Genomic DNA, 12,002 nt, shown 5'->3' with positions numbered 1-12,002 from the left:
GAGCAATCTCACCTCTTCCTTGGGGGCTCCTTCCGGGGGAAACAGCCAGAAACATAAGTTGGAGCCTTCCCTGCTGCCCTGGAGCCCCTGTTTGATGCCAGGCTGGATTATAAACCACAATTAGAATAAAAGGCCAAAAAAAAAGTGAAATACATTCTCTTGGGTTGAAAACATGGTGATACAGCAGCTTAAGTTAGAAGCATAAATTCAATCTGCAATTGTCACCTAAGGTTAAGTTTGAAGTTTCAAGGTATTTACAATAATTATACAATGCTGACATGCCCTTTATGTTGAGAGTTTATTTTATGTTTTGGCTGAAATGCTAAGTCAACACACTTTTATTCCTTAATGTTTTTCGATTCCTTAACATTCATTCATTAATTCCTTAATGCTCTAGTACTACTGCTTTAAAAGTAAGGGTTTTGCTGCAGTGTCCTGGCCAAACACCAATTTGGCACTTGGACAATTTTGCTTAACTAAACCAGAGTTTCTGCTTGATACGATGCAATTATTTGCTGTCTTAAACTGCTGTGTGGTGCTCTTCATTGCACTTCAAAACTAGCTGGTTTTCAGTGTTGCTGGTAATTAATTCTTCAAATTAGTGTAAATTCACAGCACTTTACAGAATGTGTATCTGTGTGTGTGTGTCTCTGGTAGACACAAAATCTAAAAGGTTGTCTTGGAATAAGAGAGAGCTGATAGAGAGAGCCCATAAGTCCTTTTTCAAATTAGTTTTGCCGAAGAAGAAGAAAAAAACTTGTTTTTAAATGTAGTGAAAGTTGCAAGGAAAGGTATCCAGTCCTTCTCACACAATTATCTTTCAGCTGACGTTTGCTAGATTTCAGTGAATTAATATTAATGATTCTCCAGAACAAAAGTAATGTAATAAGAAAAACTTAACACAGTATTTTGGCCACTAGAAAGCTACTTCCTGCTTGTCTAATAAACCTATTTCCTAAATTTTAGAGTAAAAAATATAAATGTAAATTTAATGTTAACATGATTTTTGTTACAGATCACACTAAATTAGGAGCTTCAAGTTGAAACTTGTGTATTTTAGGAGAGATTCAAATTATTTCACTCAAACAACAATTAGATTTCATTTCTCTGTACAACTGTTGTTACCTGTAATCATCATAGTTTTTAATTATTTTCATTTTCTCACTCAAAATAAAAATCACGGTGCATTTTACCCTCACATCTTTATTAGATAGTTCGTAATTAGTGTTATTTAAATAGGAAATACCATTAATACTCTTGTCATGTTTTCAGTATTTCATCTTTATATTTTAATTTAAAGAACTAACATTTTACAGTTTAGTCCTGGCTAATGCTTGTTTCTCCTTGTTACAAAATCGGTGGCAGTGAAGAGCAGCCAACAAGAAAACATCAGTTATTCTGATTGCAAGTCAGTCCTGATCCGGAGTACACAAACTAAATTATTGATGCTCTCTTGTCTTCAAATGGCTTGGAATCAGACCCTTTGAGAAGTCAATCAATAGCATCAATCACAACTGGGAATGAATAGCCAAATCAGTTGGTTAATCAAGAAATAGAATTTAAAATTTGTTTTGATGGTCACAGAAAATTGAACAATGCCAAGAAATACTGTAAATTAACATTTCGATGAGTTACATTCCCGTACTGAAAAATCCATTCTGATTGTTTTACTTTGTTAATTTTAGGGAAAAGAAAGATTGAAATGAAAGTTAGCTTGCCTATGGCATGTAGAGAAAGTGTAGGATTTAAAAGTGTTTTTACATGAAATGTGTTGAAATTGCCGTGCATTTAAAAGCAACAGAAACATTGGAGTCACTGGATGGGTGAGAAAATAACTATCAAGACTGACTGTAATGTTAACATCTTTTTTTAATGGCTTTTTTTTTTTTTTTTTGTATCCTCATCTCCTCTTGCAACAATTTTAGGTTCTCAATCTTCATAGCATTTTATAGGATCAAAACCAAATTTATTTATATTAAATAAATTGGTATTAGAGTACTGTAATTGAAAAGAAAAAGTCTTTTAATCTTCTGTAAGATAACATGAATTTATATGAAATTGAAAAAAGATACCTTAATTGCACCTTAAATTCAAGAACAATTCATTACAGCTGACAAGTGCTACATCTGAGGTGAAACAATTTTGAGAAGATAAACTGCTGGACGATACCAGTTACCTTCATCTGCTGAACACTGCTGTTATAAACATGTGGGTTCATGTGGCTGAATTTTGTGGAATCGGAGATTTATGAACAGATGAACAATAACAGAATATTTCTCTGTCTTACTGGCTCTCAATGTTATGCAAAAAAGGTTCCAAACAGAGTAAGCAACATTACATCAGCCCACACTCATGAAGCACAGCCTTCCGGGTTGAAAGCACGAACAAAATGCATCACAGCTCTCTTTGTCCAAATAATAAATTTTTTAAAAGTACATATTTTTCAGAAGTTAGTGCAATTCTTTTGAGTTTTATACTTGAGGAAAGATTAATATGAGGCAGTCTTCTGAAATTTTATTTCCCTGGTATTTATTTTGACCCTTTTCCTTTTTTTCAGATTGTGTATTTCCTAGATCTACATCATATAAACATATCATCCCATTGCTCATAATTTTTGCACAACATCGTTATTCATGGCAACAATCCTGTAGCTGATGTGAGGAACCAGATAAGAGCACAGGGAATTCAGCAGCTTACAAAAACACATTTTAGACTGCATTTTCTGAAGGTGCACTTTGGTGTAGGTTCATAAGATAATGTTAAGTAAAGGTTATCAATGAAAAGTAAGGTTTCAAATCATATTTACTTATCCTTTTCTTTAAGGAAAAATGATAATCATCCAGAGTGAGGCCTCAGAGGGTGCCCAGTGCTGCCAATGGACGTGCAGGAGCATTCTCTGTCTCAGCTGGCTTCAATGAGAAAGACTGAGAACACCATTGTAGATATTTGTTGCCAATAACTTGGTCTTTCATAGACCAAATTTCTTGTCTTTCATGGAAAAGAAAGTTTTCTGAATTGTCTCAGATTCTACCCAGAGAAATGATCAGGAGAAGTATTGATGTTATATGCTTTGCACGACAAATGCATGAGAAAATAAATAAGGCAGTGCATCTCCATCATTTTCTAAGGAAGATCAAATAGAGTCCAGACTCTGAAAGTGCTGATATAGGCACACAAGAGTGGCTAGGAAGTGCTGGAGAAACCGCAGCTGTTGCTTTCACTGCGATTGAAATCTGGCAGCTATCCTAGAACTGGCTTACTAAATTGAGAACATGATAGAGAAGGTTACTAATGGTTGATAAGATTGACAGTGGGGAACTTGACAATCAAATCAATTTAATCACAACCTCCATAATAAAGAGAATGGTCTGAGGTATGATGTTCTGTCTGATAAGAAGCGAGTTACAATACCTTTGACAGTTTCCACGAGACCAGTACAAATTCACCACAGCATTCACCAAAGAAACTCTGGATACAAAAGCATTGGATACAGACGCAGGAATAAAAATAAGTAAATAAATAAATAAAAAGGTAGAGAATCTTGCAATAAAAGTGAATTGAGAAATAACATCCTGGTGGACAAATATGATAATGTGAAGCAGGAAATACAAGGATGGGAGAAAAGAAGTTGAAGCCATTTTTCTAAATCAATTATATATGAATACAGTGTCATGGAGAGAACTTCTAACAGACTCAGTTTGTATGGTTTCATAGAGAGATATAATCTGAAATGCTGCAATTTTTCACCTGATTAAATATGTTGATACAAAGGACCTTTGCTCTTCTAGATACCTCAACTCATGAGAGAGCCAGCAAAAAGGAGAGTTGCACTTTTGCTTCAAAACTCTCATTGACTAGAGGACTTGCATTTCAGCTCGGAGTTTTTTCTGTCTCTGTGAGAGAATAATGCTTCAGAATGGGATTTATTCAACAGACCATTAGTCATTTTATTCACTCTGAGCAGATTAGATGGCCAGATGGTGCTGGAAGAAAGCTGTGCTATGAGCAGTGAACTATTGTGGGCCTTGCCAGTGGGTCAGACCCAGATGTATCCTACAGCCAGGGTTAACAAAAGTAACAATCTGGGCATATGACTGCAAAGCAACAAGACCTTAGCATCATGACAACTAGCAGAGAGAGGCCCAAAAGACCATTTCCAGATTAGTTATACCTAAACTTAACAGCTTGTATTCCTTGTTGTACTATCAGACTGAAACAGGGAGACAATTTTGGAGAATCTCTGCTGGATGAGGATCTATTGCCAGCTTTTCCAACTGCAATGTACCATTCTGGCACCAGAATGAACTCTTTGCTAAACACAAGTACTTGGACTCAATTTCTCAGTGGAGTGGATTTCAATGAAACTGAGGCTGAGTAGTTTCTAAGTATATTTTGATATACTTCAACATTTACACTGGTCTAGGAACTGAAGTGATGAAACAGTTGACGAGAATTAAACTTCTGCAAGAGTTACAACTCATTACTAATGTCATCATCGCAGAGACTAATCCTTCTTCAAAGAGCTGACACTAACCTGAGACTGAGATGGAGAACAAACTGCCTTGCTTCCTGCTCCAGGAATCACTGCCCCCTCCACAGAGTTCAGAGCTCTCAGTGACATATCAATATGAAATCTTGTTTATACACAAATAAAAACATTTGCAGTTATGTTCAGTGATGCCACACAGAGATAACAGTTACTATGGTGTGCATTTAAGAACTGGGAGCTCAGAACACTATGACCACTGCAGTGACCGTCATGTGTTCTAGCATTAGTTGTTCTCATTTCTTCTTCTGAAGTTCATCAATGTTTTATAAATACTTAAATATTCACGAGAGAGATCAGAGTGATATAACAGGTTAAACTCTCACGTTCTTCAGAAGGTAGGACAAGCAGCTGTCAGTTCTTGTTAACGACGATTATACAAAGTAAACTGTCAACAGTTGAATGTCTGAGTACACTCATACACTGAGACACCTGAAACATTCACCAAGCAGGCAGAAGTGAAGTGATGTTTCTCAAGGCAGGACTGGAACAAAAGCCTCCCACATCAACATTATCTAAGTGTCCTGACTCCTCACCAAGGGCAATGCTCCTGGCTGGTGGTGCCTGAAGTTTACTGCGGCAGTTCTGTTGTTTACTTTTGTTAGAAATATCTACACTGGAAACAAAATATTATGTTTAAGATTGAGCTAAATGTTTTCTTGATCCAGAATAAATATTTTTCAGCCTTTCATTCCCATGAGAAAAGAAAAAAAAATCTACTGCAATACAGGCATTACTTTTTCATGTTTGGCTCAATCACCAAACAGAAAACCATCTATTGCACAGCCTTAAGAGATCACCCTTCTCATAAAGAAACAACATGGCATAAATTGTCAGTATTGACAGAATTGACAGAAGCGCAGTAAGAACTACCAAAGTACAGCGTGGGACAAGGATGGCAACAAGAGCCCCAGTATTTTGCCACAGATACGCAGTCACAATAGACAGACTAGCAATGTCAACAGGCTGTGGCAGGGTCGACTTCAAAAGCCATTGGCAGACAAGCACCAACAGCAGGAAGCACAGCAATGATAGATGAATGAGCAAAGCCAATTAAAAAAATAAAATAAAAAATAATAAAAAAAAAATTTTAAAAGCAAACAGAACAGTATAGCCAGGAGAGAGAGTTGCATGGCAACACGGGAATCAAGAGGGATATTTGTAAGTTCATCACTCCCTGAAATTTCAGATGGCTCAGTGCCAATAAAAGTGTCAATTGTTATCAAATTGGGAAGCTCAATAACGCTTCTTTGAAACATGAGAATATCAAACACTGAGTGAATTTGGTAGCCCAGAATTACTGATGATAACAAGAAATTTCTGATTATAACAAGAAATCATCTTCAAAGTGTCCTGAAGGAGTTAGTATTTCTGACTGGCTTCTACCACAGAGTTGCCTAACATTGTCCATCTGCTGTTCTAGGGACTGTCCTGAAGTTGTTGATTCAAAAAAAAAAAAAAAAAAAAAAACTGTCAAGAGCAAAGCAGTAAATGACTGAGTGTATAGGTATTCGGTGCAAAGACTGACAGACTCTGATTATTCCAGTTTTTGATTGCCCATACCTCACTGTCTTGCAGACGAGTATCTCAAGAATTCCTTAAGAACCGTACCTAGAAATCAGGCTGATTTTGAATATCTTCTAATATTTTCTTTGCAGAAAAAAAGTAGGTTTATGCAAAAAATACCGCTAGTGATGGCCATAAGAAAATCTGGCAATAGTCAAACAACTGTTTTAGCAATAAAAAAGGACATAAAAAGAGGAGTTATTTTTCTGTCTTTTTTTTTTTCTTTCTCTCTTACCTTGGAAGCTTCAGAAAAAAAAAAAAAAAAAAAATAGCAGCCTTAATAGAATAAGTGGGACTGCATGAAATATCACTGTACTTTTGATTATTTTGTTCCATTAATGACATGGTTCATACAGGTAAAGATTCATTTTAGAAATAAAAGCAATTACAAATACAATTCTATGTTCAATATTATTAGTTCAGCATTTTAGAAAACATTAAGATTCCCATAATGAGTCCTAACATTGAACCATTTTTATTTCTTATAAAATCTAATTTCATTAACTTATCTGGGAAATGCAAGAAATCTATTATTCCTTTGTTACTGAACATGAAAACACGTTCAATAGTGTGCAGCTGAAAACTTGTCTGTACATATTCCTGAGGCAAAATGAAAAGTAGGTGGAGAACAAGTATAATGAAAGACTTGATACAAGCTTGGACTGTTGATTTTTTTAGTGGAAATTTTTTTAGTAGAAGAGCACAAACATGTATTTTTAAAAGCTGGATGAACAAATAAGAATAGCTCTGGGCAGATCTAATCTGCACAGCTAGCACTTACAGTATGCATTAAAGAATTCAAGCTGACATTGACCTTGGCAGCACTTACAAAGGAAGAATTTTCACAAGGATGAACACATCCTACGCTGTGTCTTTGGTTTTTTGAACAGTCTTGTATCTTTTTCCAGTATTAACTATACTTATTTCTCATACCTCCATTCTTTGTACCCTATAATTATTTTCAAGCAATAACATACTAAGTACATGGGATAAAAAGAATAGTAGTATAGTGTACTATATCATAATTCAAGCCTCCCTCATCTTTTTTAAATGATCCTCTTCTGAAAATGTCAAAACATTTTTTTCTACAGCTTTCTCCCGTCCTAAAAGCTATTTTACAGATCTATTGCTAATGACAGTGTTTTTTTAAAAAAAAACAAGTAATAAAATATACATGTAAAATAGAAAGATATATGAAAAATGAGCATAGGACTATCCACAAAACTTATTTCATAGGGAGCAAAAGAAGAATTATGGCACTTTCCTTATGGCACTGGCTCCAAAATCTATACCATGTTCAAATTCCCTTGATCACCTGTCATAGGTTCCTGGAAAGTGAAGATTTCTAACACTACTTTTTTTTCATAATTGTTCTTGTTACAAAGCCTGACAACTTAGAGCAGCCAGTGTTAACACAGGCATACATGAAAGTGGTCAGAGAGGCATACTGAGACAATTCAGCACCTCTCCATTACCAATGGACCTCTTGCAGGGTGAAGATAGAAGACCAGACCGGTAGTTCACCCCAAGGGGAAAGTTATAATGTACTTCTGAAGCACAAGCATATAAGAGATGAACTTTGGCATGCCTGAGCAGGTAAGCCCTGTTGTAACTAGGCTAAGAAAGGTCAGCTCTATTTGCTTCCTACCATGCCAGAACATCAGCAAGTTCAGGGATGAAAGCAACTATAGAGCTGGAAGAAGGTAAGGCAAAAAGAAGAACGTAACGGTACCTAGGATAAGAGGCACAAGTTGCTGGCTTCATTGACACAGAAGACATTACAGTTTTTCTCAAGTAAAAGTCTTCTCCAGAAAGGTTGGGATTTGTTGGAATGGATGAGAACAAAACTAAAGATCTGTCTTCAGACATTTATGAGACTTTACCTTTCCCACGGTCAGCTCCTACCTGGTGCATACATATAGCACCTCCCTCCACTTAGGTATCCCTGGACGTGCTTCTCCAATACACTAAATAATTTTAAATTTGAGAATATTCCTTTGTCTACAGTGTAGATCAAATGAACTCTGGACTACCCACAAATAATTTTTTCCTTAGGAAGGAAAGAAGTTTGCTTTCTATGAACAGGTTTTTTCTTTGTAATTTTGCCTGTAATAAATATCGTAGCAATAAGGAATAAATAAATTAAGAGTACACAGAGAAACTAAAAACATGAATTATAAGATTTTTGGGACACGAACCATACTTTTATTCAAGATTTACAATAAATGGTGAGTTTGTGACCAGATGTAGCCATAAACTGTATTCAAAGTCGTGAAATATATCATTGCCAATATATTGTATTAGAGGCTCCAAAATTCCATTTTTAATGAGAATACATTCTGGTTATACTTTAAAACAAGGTAGGTTTAGATAGATGATAGATAGATAGATAGATAGATAGATAGATAGATGATAGATAGATAGATATCCGTGCTGGAGCATTTATTTTTCAAGTTTCTTTGGCAAGCTTTGTGTATTTTTGCATACTTAAGATTTGACAGAAAGTATTTTAACAAAGAACAGGTCTAGGCATCTTAGTGCATATACTGAATAAATGTTTGTATTGAATTTTCATTATGACTCCTGGTTAAAAATGCATTTTTTAATTCAAGGGTCTTGTGGAGGGAAGATGTTAAATTACAAAATGGAACAGACACTTCTTTTAAGCTATCAACACAGTCTCTTCTATCACCGCATTGACTCAGATCAAATATCAAATAGTAGCGTATATTTTATAAAATGTCTGACTGTTTACTTTGGTTATTTTATAAAATCGCGATGAACTAATTTTGCTTAAGAAATTAATCATGACTTGTAAATGTTAAATTGCTGCATTTCATATAAACAGCTGTCACACTTCCATTTATGACCTGGACCAACAACAGACAAATGTTGAAAACAGTGTGGAAACCTGTCTTTATTCAGACTTAACAGAAATAATATTGAACAAAATAACTTTTAGTTTGCCCAGGTAGTTTTAAATTGTATTCTGAGTTTATCTAACGCTGTCTAGAAATGGTTTGGCAAGGAACATAGTAGGTAAAGAATGTGGCCACGTATGTTCTCTAATGGTATGTGGAAATGACGTGTTGGGATGTCCCTGTTGGGAGCAGAGTGTTAAGATCAAAACTGGATGTGATTTTAAGAGCAGAAGTTGAGCTTATTCTTAACCACATGAAGCTTCTTGGTAATGAATGTTCACAATATGCCCTGGCACCATCTTGCTTGTTGGAGAACCTTTTAGTAAATGTAGTCACTCCAGCCCTTTCTCCAATTCATTCTGTCAGAAGTCTGTTATATATTCTTTTTTTCAGAAACTGTCTTACCAGCAGTGGGAGAAGGAGCAGGGCTTCATCGTGGGTCTCAATTCAATTCTCTGAAAGAGACAGTAGTTATACTTCTAATACACAGCTGTTGTTACAAAGCTGGATTTTAGGTATTGCATTTGTTCACCTACTAACCACCCGCATTTGTCCAAAATAGCCTGAGAAAAGCAGTCTGAGCATTTCATCCAGTCATTCAAAGGTAGAAAAAAAGAGACATTCAATTACTATTTATTAAAAAATCACATTATTGGTACATATAACAAAATTCAAGTTCATTAGGCTATAATTGAATCCTTTTTGTATTAAATAAGCCATAGATATATTTATTATTATAGCAGCTGATAAAAAATCGTTCAAAAATTATATTTAGTCTTTTATGCATTATTATTAAAATATAAAGACACTTCACCACTTGCATTTCTGTTACAGTCAGCATTATTAACTGAGCTTAATTAATTCAAAAAATATCACCAGATACTGTTTCTGCAATGAAAAAAAAAAAATCAGAATCTATACACATTGCTTTAATAAAATATGCAAAGACATATGGCAGGATCTTCACTTGGCATTTATCTGCACAGCTTCAGTGAAGTCAATGGAACCAGGCCAATTCATATAGCTGATTTACACAGCTGAACACTCGCATCCTTCTATCCAGTGTAACAAGGTACCTGAGCTTTTTCGAGTTGATCGTTAATAGGGAACCTAAAGTTGGCAGAAGGCCAGTTTGGCATTCCCAGTGCCAACCCTTCCTCTGTTATTTAAGATGAGGGCATGTTCCTAGCAGCTATCTCCAGCTGAATGATCAGCAAAGCATAAAGATTACATAATGTCTCAGCTGGACTAGTCTTTTCAATTGTCTGCATGGTCCAATTTTTGTCCTTTTCCTTGGTTGATTTGTGTTTTTTTTTTTTGTTGGTTGGTCTTTAAGTTTGAGAATGCATTTTTATATTTCCAGTACATTTTCCAGTATACTTTGGAACATTCTCGCTAAAACTTTACACTGTTAAACACAACAAAGTTTGCTGCTGAGCATAAATTCAGTGAATTAGGATTTTGTCTCTTGCTCTGAAACAAGTGGCTCTCTGTTCTATACACAAGAGAATTCTGGTATTTTCATATGAAAGCATTAAGTAAAGAGATATCTTGCAAAAAACATTGCAAGATTCATTGATTTAAAAGTATGCATGTTTCTGACTTCTAAATATTTTATGTAATACAGATATAAGTATATAATTACTGGTTTTATATTTATATTATTGGTATAATAATTATATTGTATATAATACCACCTAACATTTGGATATTTTAACAACATTTTAAGGTATTTCTAACTTGTATCAGGCTTTTTCTATCTTTTTACCAGATAATAGAGATCTTCAGTGCAAGTGTGAGGTGTAGGGTGGGTAACAACATAGAGAGAAGATTTTTCCAAAGAGATCGGAGAATGTGTTATGCAAAAATATCACTCACAAATTGTAAGAAATCCTCCTATTGTCAACATCAACCTCTATGAATCCGAGGTAGAAGCCATTGGTAAGAAGTCATTCCTGAAAACTAATTCATGTTGGAAAACACTCAAGGGACTGCTTGCCCGACTGTGAGGACAAAACTCCAGGGGAGACATTCAGATACCTATGGACCCGCTCTCAAGCCAGATATATAGTAAAAAAAATGTTAGCTACAGAATTTTCTTCTGTCACTACTTTCTTGTATCCAGTGAAACTTAAGCTGTTACTTCTTAGCTGATTAATTACAGGCTCACTTGCACATTCCTCAAGGGAGCTGATTAACCTCCCTGCCTTAGAAGCTGCTCCTGAATTGCTTGGAGTAGATGTGGAGGCAACCATGGCAAGAGCAAGGTATCAATTGTTTTCCCACCCAAGATCTTGGTAGAGTTGATAGCTGAGCTCCTGCTGTTTGTTCTCTGCCCTGAGGAATGCTGGATCTTGTCTGACACAGGGAAATTCCTATGATCTACTGCTTGGCGTCCTCATGGAGGTGCTGCTGCAGACAGCTGCCTTTCAACATGTGTAAAATTATCACAGGATTTTCAAAACCAGTATGAAAATCCTGTGTGTTCTCTGAGTCTTGATCCAACTGCTAGCAACAAGAAACAGCAACGATCACCTAAATTCTTCACTTGGACTGGATTTTGTAGAATAAGTAAAAGACAAAATCATGCATTTACAAAGGTGGATGTCACATCATCATTGGCTATAGTGACGTGTTTGACTGAGGATGAGTTTTGCCTGTATGGTTCAATACCTACAAGCAGTCAATAAATGCAGTGGGGCTGGTCATGTCATATGGGTATGCCTATTTCTAAGCTTATGTGACACTTTAGGTTACAAAATCTAAGCTTGGGTCTATGGTTGGGTGCTATGATTACCTCTTAATATATTACCTTCACAGCACATTAATTTGGGTTTGTTGGTATTATATTTAATTTGTTTTCTAATTGCCCTTTTGCTTAGCACTTTTACACTTTTACATAGGTTAGGACTACTGCTACAGGAAGAACTTTTTTTTTTTTTTTTTTGTCTTGTGAGCTCCAGAAATAT

The 12,002-nt window shown here is 35.5% G+C and overlaps 1 long non-coding RNA gene across 1 annotated transcript; it reads left to right on the top strand.

The window, feature by feature from the left end:
- The first annotated feature begins 5,253 nt into the window (after positions 1-5,253).
- LOC121068224 lies at positions 5,254-8,822 on the top strand. The gene is made up of 3 exons (XR_005818724.1): positions 5,254-5,707; positions 7,605-7,708; positions 8,725-8,822. It is a non-coding gene; the product is annotated as an uncharacterized LOC121068224 (long non-coding RNA).
- Positions 8,823-12,002: the final 3,180 nt, after the last annotated feature.

This window comes from Cygnus olor, chromosome 3 (assembly GCF_009769625.2).
Source record: "Cygnus olor isolate bCygOlo1 chromosome 3, bCygOlo1.pri.v2, whole genome shotgun sequence".
In the NCBI taxonomy this organism is placed as follows: domain Eukaryota; kingdom Metazoa; phylum Chordata; class Aves; order Anseriformes; family Anatidae; genus Cygnus; species Cygnus olor.
This window is presented reverse-complemented; position numbering and strand designations above follow the sequence as displayed.